Source organism: Danio rerio, chromosome 16 (assembly GCF_052040795.2).
Source record: "Danio rerio strain M-AB ecotype USA chromosome 16, GRCz13ab, whole genome shotgun sequence".
NCBI lineage: Eukaryota > Metazoa > Chordata > Actinopteri > Cypriniformes > Danionidae > Danio > Danio rerio.
The window spans coordinates 8,495,001-8,515,038 of NC_141036.1; the positions used below are offsets into that span (position 1 = coordinate 8,495,001).

The 20,038-nt window shown below is 35.0% G+C and overlaps 1 long non-coding RNA gene across 2 annotated transcripts in view; it reads left to right on the plus strand.

Moving 5' to 3' along the window:
- Positions 1–20,038, plus strand: part of LOC147840126 (uncharacterized) — a 402,217-nt gene that overhangs the window by 69,515 nt on the left and 312,664 nt on the right. The gene's annotated exons all lie outside the window — the stretch shown is intronic.

The window sequence follows — 20,038 nt, forward strand, 5'->3', positions numbered from 1 at the left end:
AATCCTTCCACAAGATTCTCACAATAGTTTGAAGCATACATTCCTCCTGACAGAATTGGTTTAACTGAATCAGATTTGTAGGCTGTCTTGCTCGCACAAGCTTTTTCAACTCTGCCCACAAATTTTCTATAGGGTTGGGATCAGGGCTTTGTGATGGCTACTCCAAAACATTCACTCTGTTGTCCTTAAAGCACATTTTCACCAATTTGGCAGTATGCTTAGGGTCATGGTCTGTTTGGAAGACCCATTTGTGGCCAAGTTTTAATTTCCTGGCTGATGTCTTGAGATGTTGCTTCAGTATTTCTACATAAAGGTCTTTCTTCATTATGCCATCTATGCTGTGAAGAGGACCTCTCTTGCAGCAAAACAGCCCCACAACTGATGCTGCCGCCCCCATACTTCACAGTTGGTACGGTGTTTCTAAGCTTGTATGCTTTCCCCTTTGTCCTCCAAATGTAACACTGGTCATTACGGCCAAACAGTTCAATCTTAGTCCCATCAGACCACAGGACATGTCTCCAAAAATAAGCATTTTTCCCAGAGTAATTTAGCTAATTGTAATCTGGCTTTTTTGTTGATTCTGGCTTGTTGATTTTTCCATGTTGTCACAAAAGGAAGCAGTGTGTTTGAGGTTTTCCTTAAATATTATTCTATAGTTGTGCCTCCAATTAACTCAAATGTTGTCAATTAGCCAATCGGAAGCTTCCAAAACCTTGACACCATCATCTAAGCTTTTTCAGAGGCATAATAATACTATTGTATTTAAACTTGACTTTCAAGAAAAGTTATAACAATTTCTCAAAAAAATGTACTCTTATTATTCTGCTATTAAGCATAACAGAAACAAGTTTGATAATCCTAACTTACCTAAAAAGAGAAAAGTTTTATTCACATTAACATCTGACTGTTTTAAAATGGTTATACCCCTTTTTATACAGTGTATGTAAACTTCTGGTTTCAGTTGTATGTGACAGATTAGAGAAATCTGACCAAATGATATATATATATATATAAAAAAAGCGTCATGCATTTATTCCACTAACATTTAACTGTTTTATTTACCTTTAAAAATCATGTAAATTTTTTACAGTGTTGTTAAAAACAATACAATATCTCAGTCATAGTAATTTATACAGAGACTGGATTTGATTTCTCCAGGGAATTCTGAATCATTTGAAAAAAATAAAAATAAAACAATAGTAATAAGATTTACAACCACATACGGCCATTTGATGTAGATGGTTTTGAAATCACAGTGCCTGTCTTTGAAGCAAAAAATGCAACGAATCGCAACACTGAACACCAGCCCTCTCTGAGTAATACTGAAATTGCCATAATGAGTGGGATTTTCTTATAGATGTACAATATATTAATAGTCTTTTTCTTTCTAGAGTAAATATAGATTGTTAATTGGACCCTTTTTCGAAAGTAACCTACTTGTTTAAAAATGGAGGAAAGTTAAACTTTGAAGTCAGCGTTAGGTTTTATCTGAGAAGCATTTGGTCTTCCTTTGATGTTATTTGCAGATTTATTTATTTTTTATTTTTTTAAAAAGACCTTAGAATCAAAGTATCACCTGTTTATGATATATTTCATTGTAAAAATGAAAAAAAAAAAAAAAGATTTGTTCACACAAGACACCCCTTTCTTTCATCACATTTCTTTTAACACTATAATGTAATTACTTCAAAACTTGAGGTAAATAGTAAAAAATATATAATAAATAAATTAGTTAATAAAAAAATTGAACAATAAGTAAAAGTTTACCCAGGCTTGTCAAATAATAAACAGTAATGTCTATTTACTGTGTATGAGTAATTATTAAAAAATTGTTTATATCTACGAAAGTACTAGAGCATATATTTTGGGACTAATTTGTATTACAGAAAATTTAGTTTACAATATATAGGTAGGCTCACACAGAATCTGTGCACGCAGAAATATGCAGATGTTTGCAGATTATTAGCCCATTATTGAGTCTATGCATATACTTAAATTTATATTTATTCAGTTTTTAAATGAATTTCATTAATATTATTGTGAAATAATAATAATATTAAAATGTTCATATGATTTATTTACAATACAGTTTGTAAAGTAATATTTTCTGTCTTTTAATAGATATATTACATGAGAGACTTGCTTTGTGTACCAAATACATAAAGTTTCATAAATGCAGGAAATCCATAGATATTTGGACCGACACTGTTCTAACATTTTTGGCTCTAACACAATGGATTTGAAATGAAACTAACTGCAAAAGTGCTTTAACTGCAGTCTGTCGGCTTTAATTTGAGGGTATTTACATACAAATCAGGTTAACGGTGTAGGAATTACAACAGTTTGCATATGTGCCTCTCACTTGTTAAGGGTCCAAAATTAATTGGACAATTGACTTCTAAGCTGTTCCATGGCCATGTGTGTGTTATTTCCTCATTATCCCAATAGCAATCAGCAGATAAACGCTCCAGAGTTTATTTCAAGTCTGCTATTTGCATTTGGAATCTGTTACTGTCAACTCTCAAGATGAGATCCAAAGAGCTGTCACTATCAGTCAAGCAAGCCATCATTAGGCTGAAAAAACAAAACAAACTCATCAGAATAACCCATCCCTGGGAAACATCCATACACACTTATTCACAGACATAGACTACAGAAAATTTTAGCCCACCCAATTCACCTGTACGGCATGTCTTTGGACTGTGGGGGAAACCGGAGCACCTGGAAGAAACCCACGCGAATGCAGGGAGAACGTGCAAACTCCACACAGAAATGCCAACTGACCCAGCCAAAGCTCGAACCAGTGACCTTCTTGCTATCAGGCAACAGCACTACCTACTGCGCCACTGCGTCGCCCCTCCATTATTTCCAATTGTTTTGATTTCGACAATAAACGTAATACATACACAATAATACATAGTAATACATAACCACATTTAGAATTACCAGGATGGATTTATTTATTTACTTTTGGCCTGACCACATCGAATGCACTTTTACGCTTCGAAAACGTTAGGTGCACATCACTGCCTTTTTCGTTGACAAGAAAAAATAAAGTGCGGTGTGCTTTTTATGTCACCAGGCAACGACTGAATCAGCTGTGTATTGTGCGCGAGTGTTGCTGCTGATATGGGTATAATTTTAATATTTAATAATACTGTGATATTTCAAGATTTGTGAGTCATGCAGCATCAGATATCTCAAAACATCAACCACAAGTCTGTAGTTGTCTCGACAACACAAACACAGAAGGCACCTCAACGGAAACCCCGCCTCTGCTTTCATTTGATTGGAGAATGAAAAAGACAACTACAGATATTTACCGATATCACTGTGTGAAAGGGGCTATTGATTGATTGATATTGATTGATAGCAACCCCTGCTGAAAAATCTGGCTGGTTTAAGCTGGTAGACCAGACTGGTTTTAGAGGGGTTTTGGCCACTTCCAGGCTGGTTTCCAGCTATTTCCAGCCTGGTCTTAGCTGGTCAGGCTGGGAAATGACCAGCTAAAACCAGCTTGACCAGCCTAGCCAAGCTGGGAGTCCAGCTATATCCAGCTTAAACCAGGCTGGTCAAGCTGGTTTTAGCTAGATCTGGCTGGTCATTTTCCAGCCTGACCAGCTAAGACCAGACTAGAAATGGCTGGAAACCAGCCTGGAAATGACCAAAACCCCTCTAAAACAGGCTGGTCAACCAGCTAAAACCAGCCAACCAGCCTAGGCTGGTTTAAGCTGGATTTTTCAGCAGGGACCTGTCATTTGAAGGCCAAAAGTCAAGCATCTGTACAATGAATTTAACAAATATCGTTTGATTTCCTACAATTGTCACAACATAGGCTCATTCTGAAAACGTAGTCCTATATACGTTTCTGGAGACCGCAAATTATGCTGCCAGAGGTACGTATGGATTTAACTTTTTAAACGAACGCTACAGGGTGGTATGATACCATTCCTTTTCACGCTTACCAGCTGGCTGCTTACCTTCGCATGGACAACTTTCCCACTGTAACCAGTTTGTCCCATTAACTCATCATGTACGTCAACGGACTTGAGATGCAGTTGACCACGACGATGGGGTTTGAGATGGTTGAAGAACGGTTTCAGAAAGCAGGTAAGACAAAAACAGAATCCAAAAAATAAAAAATAAAAATAGACAATTAAATAAAATTCAATAAATTAAATAAAAGAATGTGGTAAAATCTGAAAATTTAATAAAAATCAAACGAGGGCTTTTCTTTGTTTGGATTACTTTTGAAAATTGTTGATTGGGTTAAGGAAAGTGGGTGGCGGGTCAATCAATAAAATTGGTTGGGTTTAGGGAAGGAGGAGGGTGGGTTAGTCGATTAATCCATCAGTCAAACAGTCATTCAACAGCGGCCTCTGGTGGGTTTATGCAAGAACAGCAGGCGTGAATGGCACTTGGGAGAGAAATTAAAATGAAAAAGCGTACACGGCACCCTTCGTGGATTTGTGAAAACAAAAAATGCAAAAATATGTACTTCCTGGTACATATTTGGCGCTCTCCAGAAATGTATATAGAGGTACGTTTCCAGAATGAGCCTGGGTTGGATATTCTCCTGTTATCTCAACATGAGATCCAGGTTTAAAGTGAGCCTTTGCTTGCCGTATAAACTCTCATTAAAAGCTGTGGAACGAAAGAGAGAGGGCAGCCAAATGACACTCTCTCTCCTGTTGCTGTCACATCTTTACACCTGAGACAACAGCCTCAAGTAGGATCTGTCAATCACATCGTCACAATGAGCCTGAGAGGCTGCCCGGAGCTGCCTGCTCATTGTCATGGCAACGTTCCAAGGTGAGGACCTTAAGGACTCTGTTTTGCATCAGAGAGACTCACCAGAGGGCAGAGCTCTTGCACAACACAATATTTCTGAACAGATAAGTGACATAGCAACATCTTTGTGGAGCTAGAGTACACCCTGTGAGTTTGGTATCTGATGGTAAAACAAGCGACGACTGGAAACATGTCGTCTTTATGGATAATGGATTGAGGCTCATGTTTAATTCCCAATTAATTAACATTTAAACAGCCATTAGCTAGGAGACACACTACGGTGAATGTAACTAGAGGGGAATTCTATGAATTATATAAAAGTGAAGAGTGTAATTTCTCCACGATCAGCACTGCCAAGCCGAGCTGCTAAATCATCTTATAGTGAGCAAAACAGGTCAGCTCGTTTTATTGGTTTAGACCATTTTTATGATGCCTTTAAAGTTTTATTTGCATTTAAAGTGTTGTTAAAGAAAGTATGAGAACATGGAAATTACATGCCATCTTTACAAATGTGCTTGGTGTTATTTTCTTCAACCCAGGCTCATTATGAAAACGTAGTCACGTGTAAACAGAGAAATATGTCCAGGGAGGTACGTATTTTTGTAGTCCTTGTTTTTTGCGAGAGGCTGTTGTGTTTGCTTTTTTGTATGTCAAATGTCTCTTGCGCGTGCCATTCGCGCCCGCGCTGTTCTCACGTAAACTCACCAGAGGCCGCTGTCGACTGACTGAATGATTGACTGGGCAACTGGCCAATCGACTGACCCACCTTTCTTCTTTACTAAACCCAACCAATTTTACCCATTGACCCGCCCATCCGCTTACTTCCCTAAACCCAACCGATGGTTTACAAAAGCCGTACAGAAAAAAAAAATCCCTCGTCTGATTTTTACCACGTTTTCTAATTTCATTCTCACCCTGTTGTTCACTCCTTCATTTTATTTTTGGGATTTTGTTTTTGTCTTACCTGATTTCTGGAACTGCTCTTCCCCAGACTCAAATCCGGGTCAGCTCCTCTCTGCGTCTCAAGTTCGCCGATGTATACGACAAGCTAACTAGACAAATTGGTTGCAGTGGGAAAGCCCTCCACACGGAGGTAAGCGGTCAGCCGGTAAGCGCCAAAAAGAACGGCGTCATACTGCCCCGTAGCGTTCGCTTAAAAAAATTAAACATGATTTGCGTTCTACAGAAAGGTCTGCGGGACTACCTTTTCAGAATGAGCCTGTGTTGATTTTCTTTATGATATGTTGGCTTGCATTACTCGTTTAGAACATCCACTGCAGTGTTATGCAAGATAAGTAATATTATGAATGATGTCACATAATTATTGTTATTAGAATTATATTTTTATTGTATTCTTTTTTCAACCTATATTGTGAAGTATAAAGTAAAGATTGTCAGGGTGACATGTCTTATGACATCAAAATTAAGACAATCCCCATTAAAAGTATTAGGGAACACTTTAATTCATTATTATTGTTAACACTAACAATATTATAAATAATAACAACACCAACAATAAAATCACTACTACAACTAGTACTACTGTGATTGAGATGGTGGCATTCATTCATTCATATTCTTTTTGGCATATAACCTTATTAATCGGGGGTCACCACTAGTGGAGCACCCAGATGAAACTCACATGAACACGGGGAGACCCCTGATAAATAAAGGGGCTAAGTCGAAGGAAAATGAATGAACTACTACTACTATTACTACTAATAATAATGATAATACCAATAATACAATTACTACTGCTGCTACTACTACTACTAATAACAACACAACAACAACTACTTACAATATTAAAACCATCTATACTACAATTACTCTTAGCAATAATAATTTGGTAATAATAACACCAACAAAAATACAATTGAATACTAATTGCAATAATACAACAACTACTTTTACCAATAATTATAATACCAACAATAACACAATTACTACCACGGCTTATATTGTACCAGAACAAATCTAACAACCTCTGAAATCTAATCCGGCACCTCATTTTAAACCCCCCCCTCACCTCCTCCTATGCATCCCCGCTCTTCACTTTCTTTCACGATTCACCAACTCTCTTCGTCCATGACTACTTTTTTCTGCAGTTTTTGTTTTAACAAATCCACTAGAGGCCGATGTGTACGCTGTATACGCTGTGTCATTCGCACCTGCTGTTCTTATGTAAATCCACCAGAGGTCACTGTCGACTGAATGACTGACTGAGTGACCTCTTTTTCTCCAAAACCCAACCAATAGTGTTTTCAAAAGCACTACCTACTACTACTAATAATAATAATATCAACAATAATATGATTACTACTACTACTAATAACAATAATAACAGTAATCAAAATCTCTATCAAAATAATGTGATGGGTAGCAAAAACAGTCTAAGAAAGCCACAAGTTCTTATGAAATATGTCAGACAGAGACAAACTGTTTAAATAATATAAATAGTTGTCTCAAGCCAGTCAAAACAAATGCATGGATGCAGACATATCCTACTTTTTATGAAAATAAAGTTTCTTCACTGTCCTATGAAAAACGACCTTGAACATGACAGCCTGTTTGCTGCTGTACAGCTCTCCAGACGAGGGTTAATAGGATAATCATGTCTTAAATAAATCACCAGCAACATGGAAAGAAGAGACAGCAGAGATAGCGGCCTGCTCTGAGCTCTCAGTGTGCCAAGACCAACTGTAGTGGTGCTTTTAAAATGTATCACGAAGTGTATGTATTTAAAAGAAACATCTTCTAGTTGGCTAATCGAAATTTCAGCACCCATTACTTCAGCTTCATTTTATATGCGTAAAGTTAAAGTCAAAATTATCAGCCCTCTTAAAAGTAGCTTTTTTTCTTTTTCAAATATTTACCAAGTGATGTTTAACATGTGTTACATATGGTAATTATTACTTTTCAACCAAGGCTCATTCTGATGACGTAGCCATATATATATATTTCTGGAGAGCACCAGCATCTCTCCCAGGAGCTTTGCTTTTTTGCAGTTTTTGTTTTCATGAGTCCACCAGAGGTCGCTGTGTATGCTTTTTACGGTGTCAAATTTCTCTTGCGAGTGCCTGCTGATCTCACAAAAATCCATCAGAGACCGCTGTCGACTGACTGACTGACCAACTGACTGATACCCCCACCCTCCTCCTTCCCTAAACCCAACCAATAGTTTTTAAAAGCATGGGTTGACTCGCCTACACACTTCCCTAAACCCAACTGACAGTGTTTTCAAAAGCAATCCAGAAAAAGAAAAGCCTTTGCCTGATTTTTACCACGTTTTTAAATTTTACCACATTCTCACCCTGTTATTTACTTGTTTATTTATTTTTTGGCTTTTGTTTTTGTCTTACCTGCTTTCTGGAACTGTTCTTCACCAGACTCAACCCTCGTTGTCATGGTCAACTTCTCTGTGTCTCAAGTCCATGGCGAGCTACTGGGCAACAGTGGGGTAACAGCGGTAAATCCGTCCATATGGAGGTAAGCGGTCAGCTGGTAAACATCATACCGCCCCGTAGCATTCGTTTTAAATATGAAATGCAGCCATACGTTCTTCTGGCGACATAATTTTGCGATTTCCAGAAATGTATATAGGATTATGTTTCAATTGATCTTGTTTGTCTTTTTCCCTTTTCAGTTTTTGTTGATTTGGTGACGTCAGCTTTTAAAACAGAGGGAAGCGGACTTCACAATCTCGCTTTTATACTCACCTTTTGACATCTGTTTAGAGTGGGGAGTCCCAACCTGTTTAGGTTTGTTTGGTTGTTATTTATTAGGTTGTCAGGCTCCCTATCTCTTGTAATTTTAGATTGTTTTGCTGATTATGTTAATAAATAATTTAGTTGGAGCACTTTGGCTGTTGTTTATTTATGTTACGTTGTCTTAGGATTACAAGTGTTGTTAAATAGGGACCGTAACATAATTGGGGGCTCGTCCGGGATCAGAACCGGAGACTTCTTGCACCCAAAGCGAGAATCATACCCCTTGAATTTTTCACAGTATTCCTATAAAATTAGTTTCTTCTGGAGAGCGTCTTATTTCTTTTTTTTTGGCTAGAGTAAAAGCAGTTTTTGTTTAATGAAGAAAAACTTGCCTAATAAATCTAGTTAAGCCTTTAAATGTCACTTTAAGCTAAATGCTAGTGTCTTGAAAATATCTAGTAAAATATTATGTACTGTCTTCATGGCAAAGATAAAAGAAATCAGTTATTAGCAGTGTTGGGCATGTTTCTTTAAAAAAAGTAATTAGTTACAGTTACAAGTTGCTTCTCACAAATAGTAACTAATTACCATGGTAAGTAACTATCGCGTTACTTAAAAAAAATCGAATTTGTCAAATGACAAAAATATTAAAAGAATACAAAACATTGTACACTAATCTACACTATTTTAATGTTTCAATGTGAGAGACAACGGCAGCATGTCCTCAACTATATATCTAGATATTAGTTTGTTTAATTCTGTCTACTAAGTGTTAATTTAAAAATTAAGTTTTAGTTCCTTTGATGTTGTGACTTTGTCTCCCCCTTTGGTAGCAGAGCTCACGTTATCACCTGAGTAGCCACTAATTTTGTGGCAGCATGTGACGACATGAGGTGTTTCAATAGGATTAGAATTACTTGACACAGACACAGAAAGTCTCTTTTTTTTCCTGGGCAGAAGTTGCACGATACATCAACATTCATCATTGATACGACAAGCCTATCATCACGTTCTCAGTTACATCACGTTCACAGACACACCAATCATTATCACTGGTTGTTTATGTGTCCCGCCCCAGCCTCGAACACACACACACACACCACAGAGAAAGAGAGGTGCTATGGCTGAAAAACACACTGCTCGCATGAAAACCGCTTCAGTGTTCACAATTTTGGTAACGTTACAACATTTTATTGTCAGTAACGTTAACTGATAATTAGAAATTTGTTATTAAAAATATTATGTTTAGATCTGGGTCATGGCACCATTTTTTGAGGCACATCATGCGCATATATTCTGGCAGTGCTCAAGAATTAATAGTTTTTGGGAAATGGTGCACTCCGCCATCAATGATATTTATATTATTTATCTTTATATTCCTAGATCATTTGAAGTGCTTTATCTGGGAGATACTCCTATCAATCTTAAAAAGGAAGATAAATATCCATTGAAGATATTTTTGGCAACAAGTAAAAAAGCTATAACCCGGAAATGTTATAATGAAGAGACACTAACTAAAGATGAATAGTTCAAATTTATAGCCGAAGTTAAGGAAATGGAAAAAAGACATGCTCTTCGATTAAAATTAGAGACCTTTAAAAGAAATGGAGTAAATGGCTGGCTTTCTCCTCGATGACAATATAATTATTTATAAATGCACACTTACATAATTGTAGAGGTTGTGTTTCACTGTGAAAATATGTTTGGCAACATTTTATTATATTTTATTTTATACTTATTTATTTAATTATTTTGATGAGGGTAATTTAATACTTTTATACATGTATGTATATGGATATATATGTGTGGAATGGATGTACTTGCCTATATAAGTATCTATACATATGTTTATTTATGTATATATGTATTATTTTTTTATTTGTTTGTTTTGTTCCCACTGGTTACATGTTCCTAAAAAATCAATAAAAACTAAGTTAGAAAAAAATATAAATAAACAAAAATATTATGTTTAGAAATGTGTTGAAAAAAATGTCTTTGCGTTAAAAAACTTTTGGGGGAAAATTTACAGGCCGGCTAATAATTCAGGAGGCTGATAATTCTGACTTCAACATGATATCTTAACATCATATAAAGAGTTCATTCAAAAATGTCTTAATACCATCTGAAATTTTCTTCTAAAATGAGCATTTTCTCCTCTGTTGATTTTTATGGCAAATAATAGGCTATTTTCATTGCATTTAAAGTAAAAAAAATAACTGAACATAAACAAAGAGCAAAAAGCTTGTTTTAGAAAAAAAAATAGAAGAACAGAATAATAGAATAGAAGAATAGAAGAAAAATCTTTGAATCTGAACTCTTCTTATTTATACTTTTTACCCATAAATCTGTGTGACATTTGGTACAATGTCTTCAGTAATAGGAAAGTAAGCGCTTTGCCAGTGCAGGGGTTGATTTGAAAGTTGGCAAATGAAACAGAGTTATTTAATTCTTTCCAGAGAGCAATGAGTTTAAGACTTAATGAGCTGTACTGCTTGTAAAAATAACATTTTGTTCCCCGGTACTTTCCAAAGGAATACACACTCTCATAGCAGATGCAGTAGAAGCGTTGGCATAGATTAATTATTTTTATTATTTCAAACACATGATTGTTTAATTAATTAATTTATTTCTGTGGAAGATGTTCACATTTTAATGGCAGGGACAAGAAGCTGATAAACAAGAAGTGCTCCTCTTTTTACGACTACTATATTTAGGCTGCGTAGACATCTATTGTACAAATACAATGGTGTGAAAAAGTGTTTGCCCCCTTACTGATTTGCTTTTTTTTGTATGTTTGTCACATTTTAATGTTTAAGTTCCTCAAACAAATGTAAATATTAGTCAAAGATACCACAAGTAAACATGTGGCGCAGTTTTTAAATTAAGGCTTTTACTATTAGGGGGAAAAAAAAATCCGGAAAATTGCTGGGTTCCACACAATCGATTTTGTGTTGGGAAATATCAAGGAATTAACCAGACACACAACGTCATAATACATTCATATTAGCTTAAATTTAGGTCGCAAGCATCTAAGCACAACGTTATTTTGATGTCCAATAACTTAAATCTTAGGTTGTGTTGGAAAATGACCAAAATCTAGTTGAGCCAACATCTTAAACCAACGTTAGATTGATGTCAATTACTGACATTTCTTCGTCAGGTATGGCAACCAAATTCCAACGTCTGATAGAGGTCGTATTGGTAACGTCCACAAAACCTAAAGTTTAATTTAATTTAATAATTTGTTGTTTAAAGGTTGTGTTGAAAAGTAAATAAAATGCAATGTCCGTCTGACGTTGGACATTGACCTCGGCCTGACGTTGGGTTCTGACATCAACATGATTTTCATTTCCAAACAAAATGCAACGTCCCACGATGTTGAGGTACAACATCAATCTCATGTCTTATTGCGTGTGAAAGCATATCCTATGCCCAGAGATGTATAGTAACAAAGTAGAACTACTTTACTACTGTATCTAAGTACTAACAGGCTGTATGTGTACTCTACTAGAGTGTTGTTTTTTCTCCTACTTCCACTTGCACTTCAGTACATATTTTCGATGTGTTTAATACTTTTACTCCGATAGATTTTTGATGTGCTGTATCGTTACTCGTTAATAGGGGTGTCAAAATGATTGATCGGTTCAGTGATAGATAATAACCGGTTATTACGTGCTGACATTCTTTATCTCCTATGCACGATGTCGCAATACTATGAAGAAGGAGGCGAGAGGGTGTAACTAACGCTCTTACTACAAGAAAGGCACCACAACACACAAGCTGCTATTTCACTACTACGAAGAAATGCTGTCAAACTCCATCTTTACTTCTTTCTCTCTCACTTTGGACATTTGACCCGCTGGCGTGTTTGTGAGGTAACTTTTCCTCTCCTCTCGGCTGTTAAAGCGATACTTGTGGATCCATACACCACCGTGCCTGAGGTGCAAGTTTTCTCTACTGTGTCTTTTACGGATTATCTGAGATAACCGCGTATTGTGTGCATATAGACTGTAACCGCAGCTGTTCTTCCTGCCATCGGTGAACAGAGCTTTCATTTCTAAAGCCGATCGCAGCCCTTTCTGTTGAGCAGGTGAAGACAATAACCAATCATAGGGGTGTAAGACCTCGTCTGTCAGCGCTCAAAAAGAAAGCGGGAGAATATTTAAATTAGTTTATTTGCTGTAAATGCTCATGCTGTCTTCTGTGCATGTGTTGGAGTTTTGTTTGATACATTCAGAAGGAGTGTCTTCTTTTTGAGCAGGTCAAATTAAAGGTACAGTTCATTGTGTTAATCTTACTGCTGTAATAAAGAACACAATTGTATTACAATAATATATAAACATAAATATATTTATAGATTTTATTAAAAAGTTCTGCGTTGTGAAAAAAAATCTAATTTTGCATGGAAAGCATCATCAATGCACCGGGATATCGAATTGAACCAAATCGATGGCATGATAAGCGTAACCGAACCAAACTGTGAGACCAGTGTAGATTCAGTGTAAGTTCTATCTTCTCTCTCCTGAAATTCACCACCAGCTCCTTGGTTTTTTATTAATCAGACGTTGACTCGACATAGTTTTTCGTTAGGTCTTAAACTTTAGTCTTGAACTTACAAACAGTCTGCAAGTACCGGAGAACAATGAAACACATTGATCATGACGTTTTCAGCCACGCTCATGGGAAAGTCATATTCAATTCGTTTAGTTTTGCCTTTATTCGTTTTTGATTTCAGTCATGACATAAAGCACAAGTCTTCAACACATGATTTACAACACGTTTTTAAACATAATAGTTTAACTATCTCATTTCTAATAACTACTTTTTTAAATCTTTGCCATATAGTGACAGTCAGTGCATGATATTTTACTATTTTGCAAGATAGTTGTATTCAGACGAAATTCCTTTAGTCTTTGATTCAGATTAAAATGTAATTTAAAGACTTCACTAGGTTATGTTAACAAGGAAAGGTAATTAGTCAAGTCATTGTATAACTGGTTTGCTGTGCAGACAATTAAAAATACACAGTCAATATTTCTTAAAGAGTCTGATAATACTGACATTAACATTTTATTTTTATTAAAAACTGCTTTTATTCAATACAAACTGTAAGAAATAAGCCGTTTTATGACTCAAAATGAATTATTTTTGTTTCATAGGAAATACTGTGAAGATTTCTTTTTTTTTTTTTTTTAAAGATCATTTTAAATTAAAGGGCGGGCAAAAAAAATGACTTCAATTGCATCTGTTAAAGTTTGCGGGAGCGAAAATGTGCCTTGATGTACTTGAATGTTAGAAATGTGTTAAGTTACTTGTCAAATAAATTAACATAGAATTTTGAGTTTAAGTTATTTAATTATCTTGTTTATGAAGACTGCAGAGTAATGCATGAAAAAAAAAATGACTTTGAATAATTGTTTAAGTTGTTTAAGATGTTATAGTGTGCCCCCTAAAAGCAATAGTGGCCCCTGCCCAGCCGCCCTAGTCAGTCTGGTCTAGAACCGCCACTGGTACTCTTGTGACTCATGTTGTAGTTAAAGTTAGTTTATGATTAGCGCATGCTTTAACTCATTCATTTACAATAAAGTAATGTTTACATAATAATACATCATCATACATGTACTGTTATTGTAAAGTGTTACCGTAAAAACTATTAACTATTAACAATAAACTTTTATAGTGAGTATTAGATTTATTAAAGTGTGTTAAAATATTAGTTTTTTTAACATTAAAAAGACCCTACTTTTATCCACATACTTGTTTGTTTCTCTTTTGTGTTTCAGCCTCACTCTCCTCCTTTCTTTCTAATTACACTTAATTTAATCCCTCTCCTGTCTAACATTAATTAAAATGATGTTTATATTAAATGGATGCATGCCAGAATTAACACATGGCAGAGGCTCACAGTCTTCTAAGAAACCCCCTCGCATGGTCCAGCCAATAATTGCTTGGTCCAGTCAGATCTCTTGCCTAATGATGAGAGAGGATGTCGTTTTATATTTCATCCCTTTTTTTTTATCCTGACCTTGTAAGATAACCGCGATCAAGTTGCATTTATTTATAAATTGCTAAACCATGGTCTTGGCAGGAAATTAAACATTTGTTACCTTTGGGATTTAGATCTGGGAATACTTAAGAACGTAGACGCACTGGGGCGCTGTTTTTGCACATGTCAGCATTTTTGAATAGATTACATAAAAAAAGAACAGTAATCTTGATGAACTATACATCAGTCTAGAGCTACAACATTTAAGCAGCCATTGTAGCTAGTTGTTTTCAATGGGAAGCTTATGAAGAATGTATTTGCTATTTTTGTGTAAGTTGTACAGAAAACGCTTATTAGATTGAAGTAATTATGATTGTAATAACTAGGAATGTCCCAATCAGGTTTTTTTGCCCTCGAGTCATTTGATTTTGAGTATCTACCGAAACCTGATCTGAAAAAAAAAGTATAAAGAAGAGCGAAGAAACAGACCCAGGATGTTTCCTATTTTTTATTTAACTGATCGTATTTTAACAATCAACAACTCTGTTTGTTTGTTGTGTTAAAAGTAGCCCTTTCCTTTCCATCTCTGGCAATCCTAAGTTTTCATATCTACACTGTAAAAAATGCAGCGTTCCACACAATTTATTCATGTTGTCCCAACACAAACTGATTAAGCTAACTTAACACTTTTAACAAATTTATGTGTATTGAACATAAAAAATTAAGTTGTCTCAATAAAATCGCAAGAATTGTGTTGTTTCAGCTTATTTTAAAAAAGTAGTTTGAATGAAAGTGATTTATATTATTTATTACATTTCCCAATAAATTGTATTTTATTAACGTCTACCCCCAACCCCAACCCTAAACACAGCCTTCACAGAAACGTAAAAACAGTAGTCGTATTGAGTATTATTTAGGTTATTTATTAAATTACCCAATAAATTGTTTTTTAATAAAGTCTACCCCAACCCCAACCCTAAACCAAACCGTCACATAAGGTATAAACAGTAGTTGTACAGAGTATTATTTTTGTTATCTGTTAAATTTCACATTTATTTTGTTTTATTAAAGTCTACCCCTACCCCAACCCTAAATCCAATCATCACAGTAACGTAAAAACAGTAGTCGTACTGAGTATTATTTATTAAATTACCCAATAAATTGTAATTTTTAACGTCTACCCCCACCTTAACCCCAACCTTAAACCCAACCGTCACAATAACGTTAAAACAGTAGTCGTACCGAGTATTATTTATATTACTTAATAAATTACCTGATAAATTGTTTTTCATTAACATCTACCTTCATCCCAACCCTAAACCCAATAATCACAGTAACGTCAAAACAGTAGTTGTACTGGGTATTATATTTATTATATATTAAATTTCCCAAAATTAATTTTTTTTTTACATCTACCCCTACCCCAACCCTAAACCCAACCTTCACGGTGACATAAAAACAGTAGTCGTATCGAGTATTATTTATTAAATTACCCAATAAATTGTCATTTTTAACGTCTACCTCCACCCTAACCCCAACCTTAAACCCAATCGTCACAGTAACATAAAAACAGTAGTCGTACCGAATATTATTTATGTTATTTAATAAATTACCTGATAAATTGTTTTTTATTAACGCCTACCTTCACCCCAACCCTAAAGCTAATCGTCACAGTAACGTAAAAACAGAAGTTGTACTGGGTATTATATATGTTATCTATTAAATTACCCAATAAATTGTATTTTTTTAACGTAGTCGTATCGAGTATTAATTATTAAAATACCCAATAAATTGTCATTTTTAACGTCTACCCCCACCCTAACCCCAACCTTAAACCCAACCGTCACAGTAACGTAAAAACAGGAATTATCCTGGGTATTATACATGTTATATACTAAATTACCCAATAAATTGTATTTTTTTTGTCTACATCGTACCGAGTATTATTTATGTTGTTTAATAAATTACCTGATAAATTGTTTTTTATTAAGGTCTACCTTCACCCCAACCCTAAACCCAGTAATCACAGTAACGTTAAAACAGTAGTTGTACTGGGTATTATATATGTTATCTATTAAATTACCCAATAAATCATATTTTTTTTACGTCTACCCCTACCCCAACCCTAAACCCAACCGTCACGGTGACGTAAAAACAGTACTTGTCCCGAGTATTATTTATTAAATTACCCAATAAATTGTAATTTTAAAAATCTACCCCCACCCTTAAACCCAACCATCACAGTAACGTAAAACAGTAGTCGTACCGAGTATTATTTATGTTATTTAATAAATTACCTGATAAATTGTTTTTTATTAACGTCTACCTTTACCCCAACCCTAAACCCAGTAATCACAGTAACGTAAAAACAATAGTTGTACTGGGTATTATATATGTTATCTATTAAATTACCCAATAAATTGTATTTTTTTTACGTCTACCCCTACCCCAAACCTAAACCTAACCTTCACGGTGACGTAAAAACAGTACTTGTCCCGAGTATTATTTATTAAATTACCCAATAAGTTGTAATTTTTAACATCAACCCCACCCTAACCCCAACCTTAAACCCAACTGTCACAGTAACGTAAAACAGTAGTCGTACAGAGTATTATTTATGTTATTTAATAAATTACCTGATAAATTGTTTTTTATTTACGTCTACCTTCACCCCAACCCTAAAGCCAATCGTCACAGTAACGTAAAAACAGTAGTTTTAACGGGTATTATATATGTTATCTATTAAATTATACAATAAATTGTATTTTTTTTACGTCTACCCCTACCCCAACCCTAAACCCAACCGTCAAGGTGACGTAAAAACAGTAGCTGTACCGAGTATTATTTATTTGTTTTTTGGTTTGAGTGGCGATTTTAGGCATGAGCAATATGGGCGATCGCCCAGGGCGGCATCTTGCTGGGGTCATCAAAGTAAGCTTTGAGAGATACAATTTACTTTATGCAAATCTATTAATTTAGAGTGGCAATCCCAGAATAAAGACTCCTTATGCCATTCACATTTGGCATCTTTTGCACCAGCAAGTGTGTTATTCTCCATGTTCAACCCAAACAAGAGTGGTTAAAGCAAACATGCGCACAGAAAACCATTTCCGTGCTGCTCCTGCTCTTGTTTATATGCACGCCAGTAAAATATGCGCTGATCATGCGCCGTGAAACCGGAGTAAAAGCCTTTTCTGTTACTTTTATGACACAAGGTGTCAATACACAGCAAGTTTTGTAAGTTGACCAAACTAAGGCTTACAATATGATGATGATCTTATTTTGACTAAGCATGGCTATGAAGCAGAAGGAAGGGGCAGTTGGGGGGCGTACTTTATGTGGGGTGATTCACTCATGGTGCCATTTTAGCTAGAACCACCACTGATTGGTTTTGTTGGAATTTTGTCTTTAGAGACACATGATGGCATATTTTACCCACCTTTTCATACAATACTCAACAATATCCTTGCAGTTTGAAATATAATATTGAGTCATCAAGTATATAAAACATCCGTGCATTCAGCATTTATGCTAAACAAATCCAGTGTTTTCAGGGGTTAAAATGTCTCCGCTGTTTTGGTGAACTCTTTTCCCAAGTCTAAAAAGAAGCAGTGAAAGCTACTTTGAAGTGAAATTGGAAGCAGAACACAGGCAGGAGGCTCTGGCCCACATTAGGCAAATGTAAATGAGACCTGTGGGAATTTAAACTGGATGAAAGGAAGATTTAATGTTTCGCTGATATCATTTATTTTTCTCCCTTGGCGTGCTCCTAATCTCCGAAAGCGCGATCAGTATGAGGCTTATAGGAAGTGACAAGATCAGCTCACGAACAGATGGGCTTGATATTGCCACTTTAAACCACTGCTTCGGTCTCTGTTCATTTGATTTGAAGAACTGATTTCTGTTCAGTGTGTCTTTGAATCATTATAAAGTTTGCAGCTTAAACATATAAGGAAAGACACAAAGTGCAAAACTACATTGATGTGCGCAAAATAAACGTACTGTTCAAAAATCTGTAACACTTTAGAATAACTATCCGTTATAAGTAGTTAATAGATCATTAGTAAACTGTTAGTTAATGGGTTATAAATGACTTGTTAAATAAAAGGTAATAGTTTGTTAATTATTTATAATTGTGCCTTATAGATAGCCAATAGATAACTTACAAGCTGTTAGTAAACAAGTTTTAAATGACTTGTTAACTGTATTTTAATGATTTATAATCATACCTAATAAATTAGTAATAGATCATGAACAAGCTGTTAGTAAATTACTTACTAATGACTTGTTAAGTATCAGTTAATAGTTTATATATGCTATTGGGACATTTTTCTAAAGTTGCAGCTATTCTTCATTTATTAACTGTTAGTAAATGAGGAATAGTTGCAACTTTAGAATAACGTCCAAATAACACACATAAGCCAATAACTAACACCTAACTAATATATTAACTCACACTTTACAGATCAGTTGTTCATAGTTTGTTAACCATCTGCTAATATGAGTGAAACTTTTAAGAACAATAAATGGATGGAACAAGTTCAAGCTACAGAAATTTGATGGGATATTGGGATATTTAAAATATACTTTTTTTATACCTTAACTTTGTTCCACTCATAGGCTTTTCTGTGTGCTGTATTTTACCAAAGAAACTCCACAGACGAAATGTCGAACATTGTGTTTAACGTATAGAAACACATACTGAGCCATCACGTCATGGCAGAACAGCAGTATACAACACAATACAAACCCATGAGGTTTGGGCACTTTTATATATTAGTTAAGTGCTAGTTATTAGCTTGTGTATGTTATTGGGATGTTATTCTAGTTTCAACTATTTCTCATTTACTCACAGCTTGTTCATGATCTATTAGTAATTTATAAAGTATAGTTATGAATCATTAAAATACAGTTGTCATTTATAACTTGTTAACTAACAGCTTGTAAGTTATCTATTGGCTATCTATAAGGCACAGTTATAAATACTTAACAAACTATTAACTTTTATTTAACATGTCATTTATAACTCATTAACTAACAGTTTATTAATGATCTATTAACTACTTATAACGGATAGTTATTCTAAAGTGTTACCCAAAAATCTTACATACAACTTTTTTTCCAAGACAAAATTCAAATGATAAATATTTTTTGATAAAATGATAAAATGTTTGGAGTGTTTTATTTCGCACCCTGTTTGTCCCACTTCTCCAGAAAAGTTTTGCACACATAGGTAACCCTGTCCTTTCTTTGGTCAAGTCCTTATAACTGTGCATTAAATATGAAATATCTTCAAATAATTTGTATTGCCTAAACTATCTGTGATGGCGATGTGCAGAGGTTCTATTTTAAAAGCCATTTCAATTCATGTGACACTGTGGCTAAACTACAATGATAACACCACCTCAGATACTAAATATGTGCTTTATTCTGCATTAAATGTTACCAGTATGAGGTTGATTCACATTTTATGAGACTTTTATTGCCATACTGAAAATGCCAGCAGATAGTTTACCCCAGATCTGGAAAATAAAATAACTAGCAAGTAAAG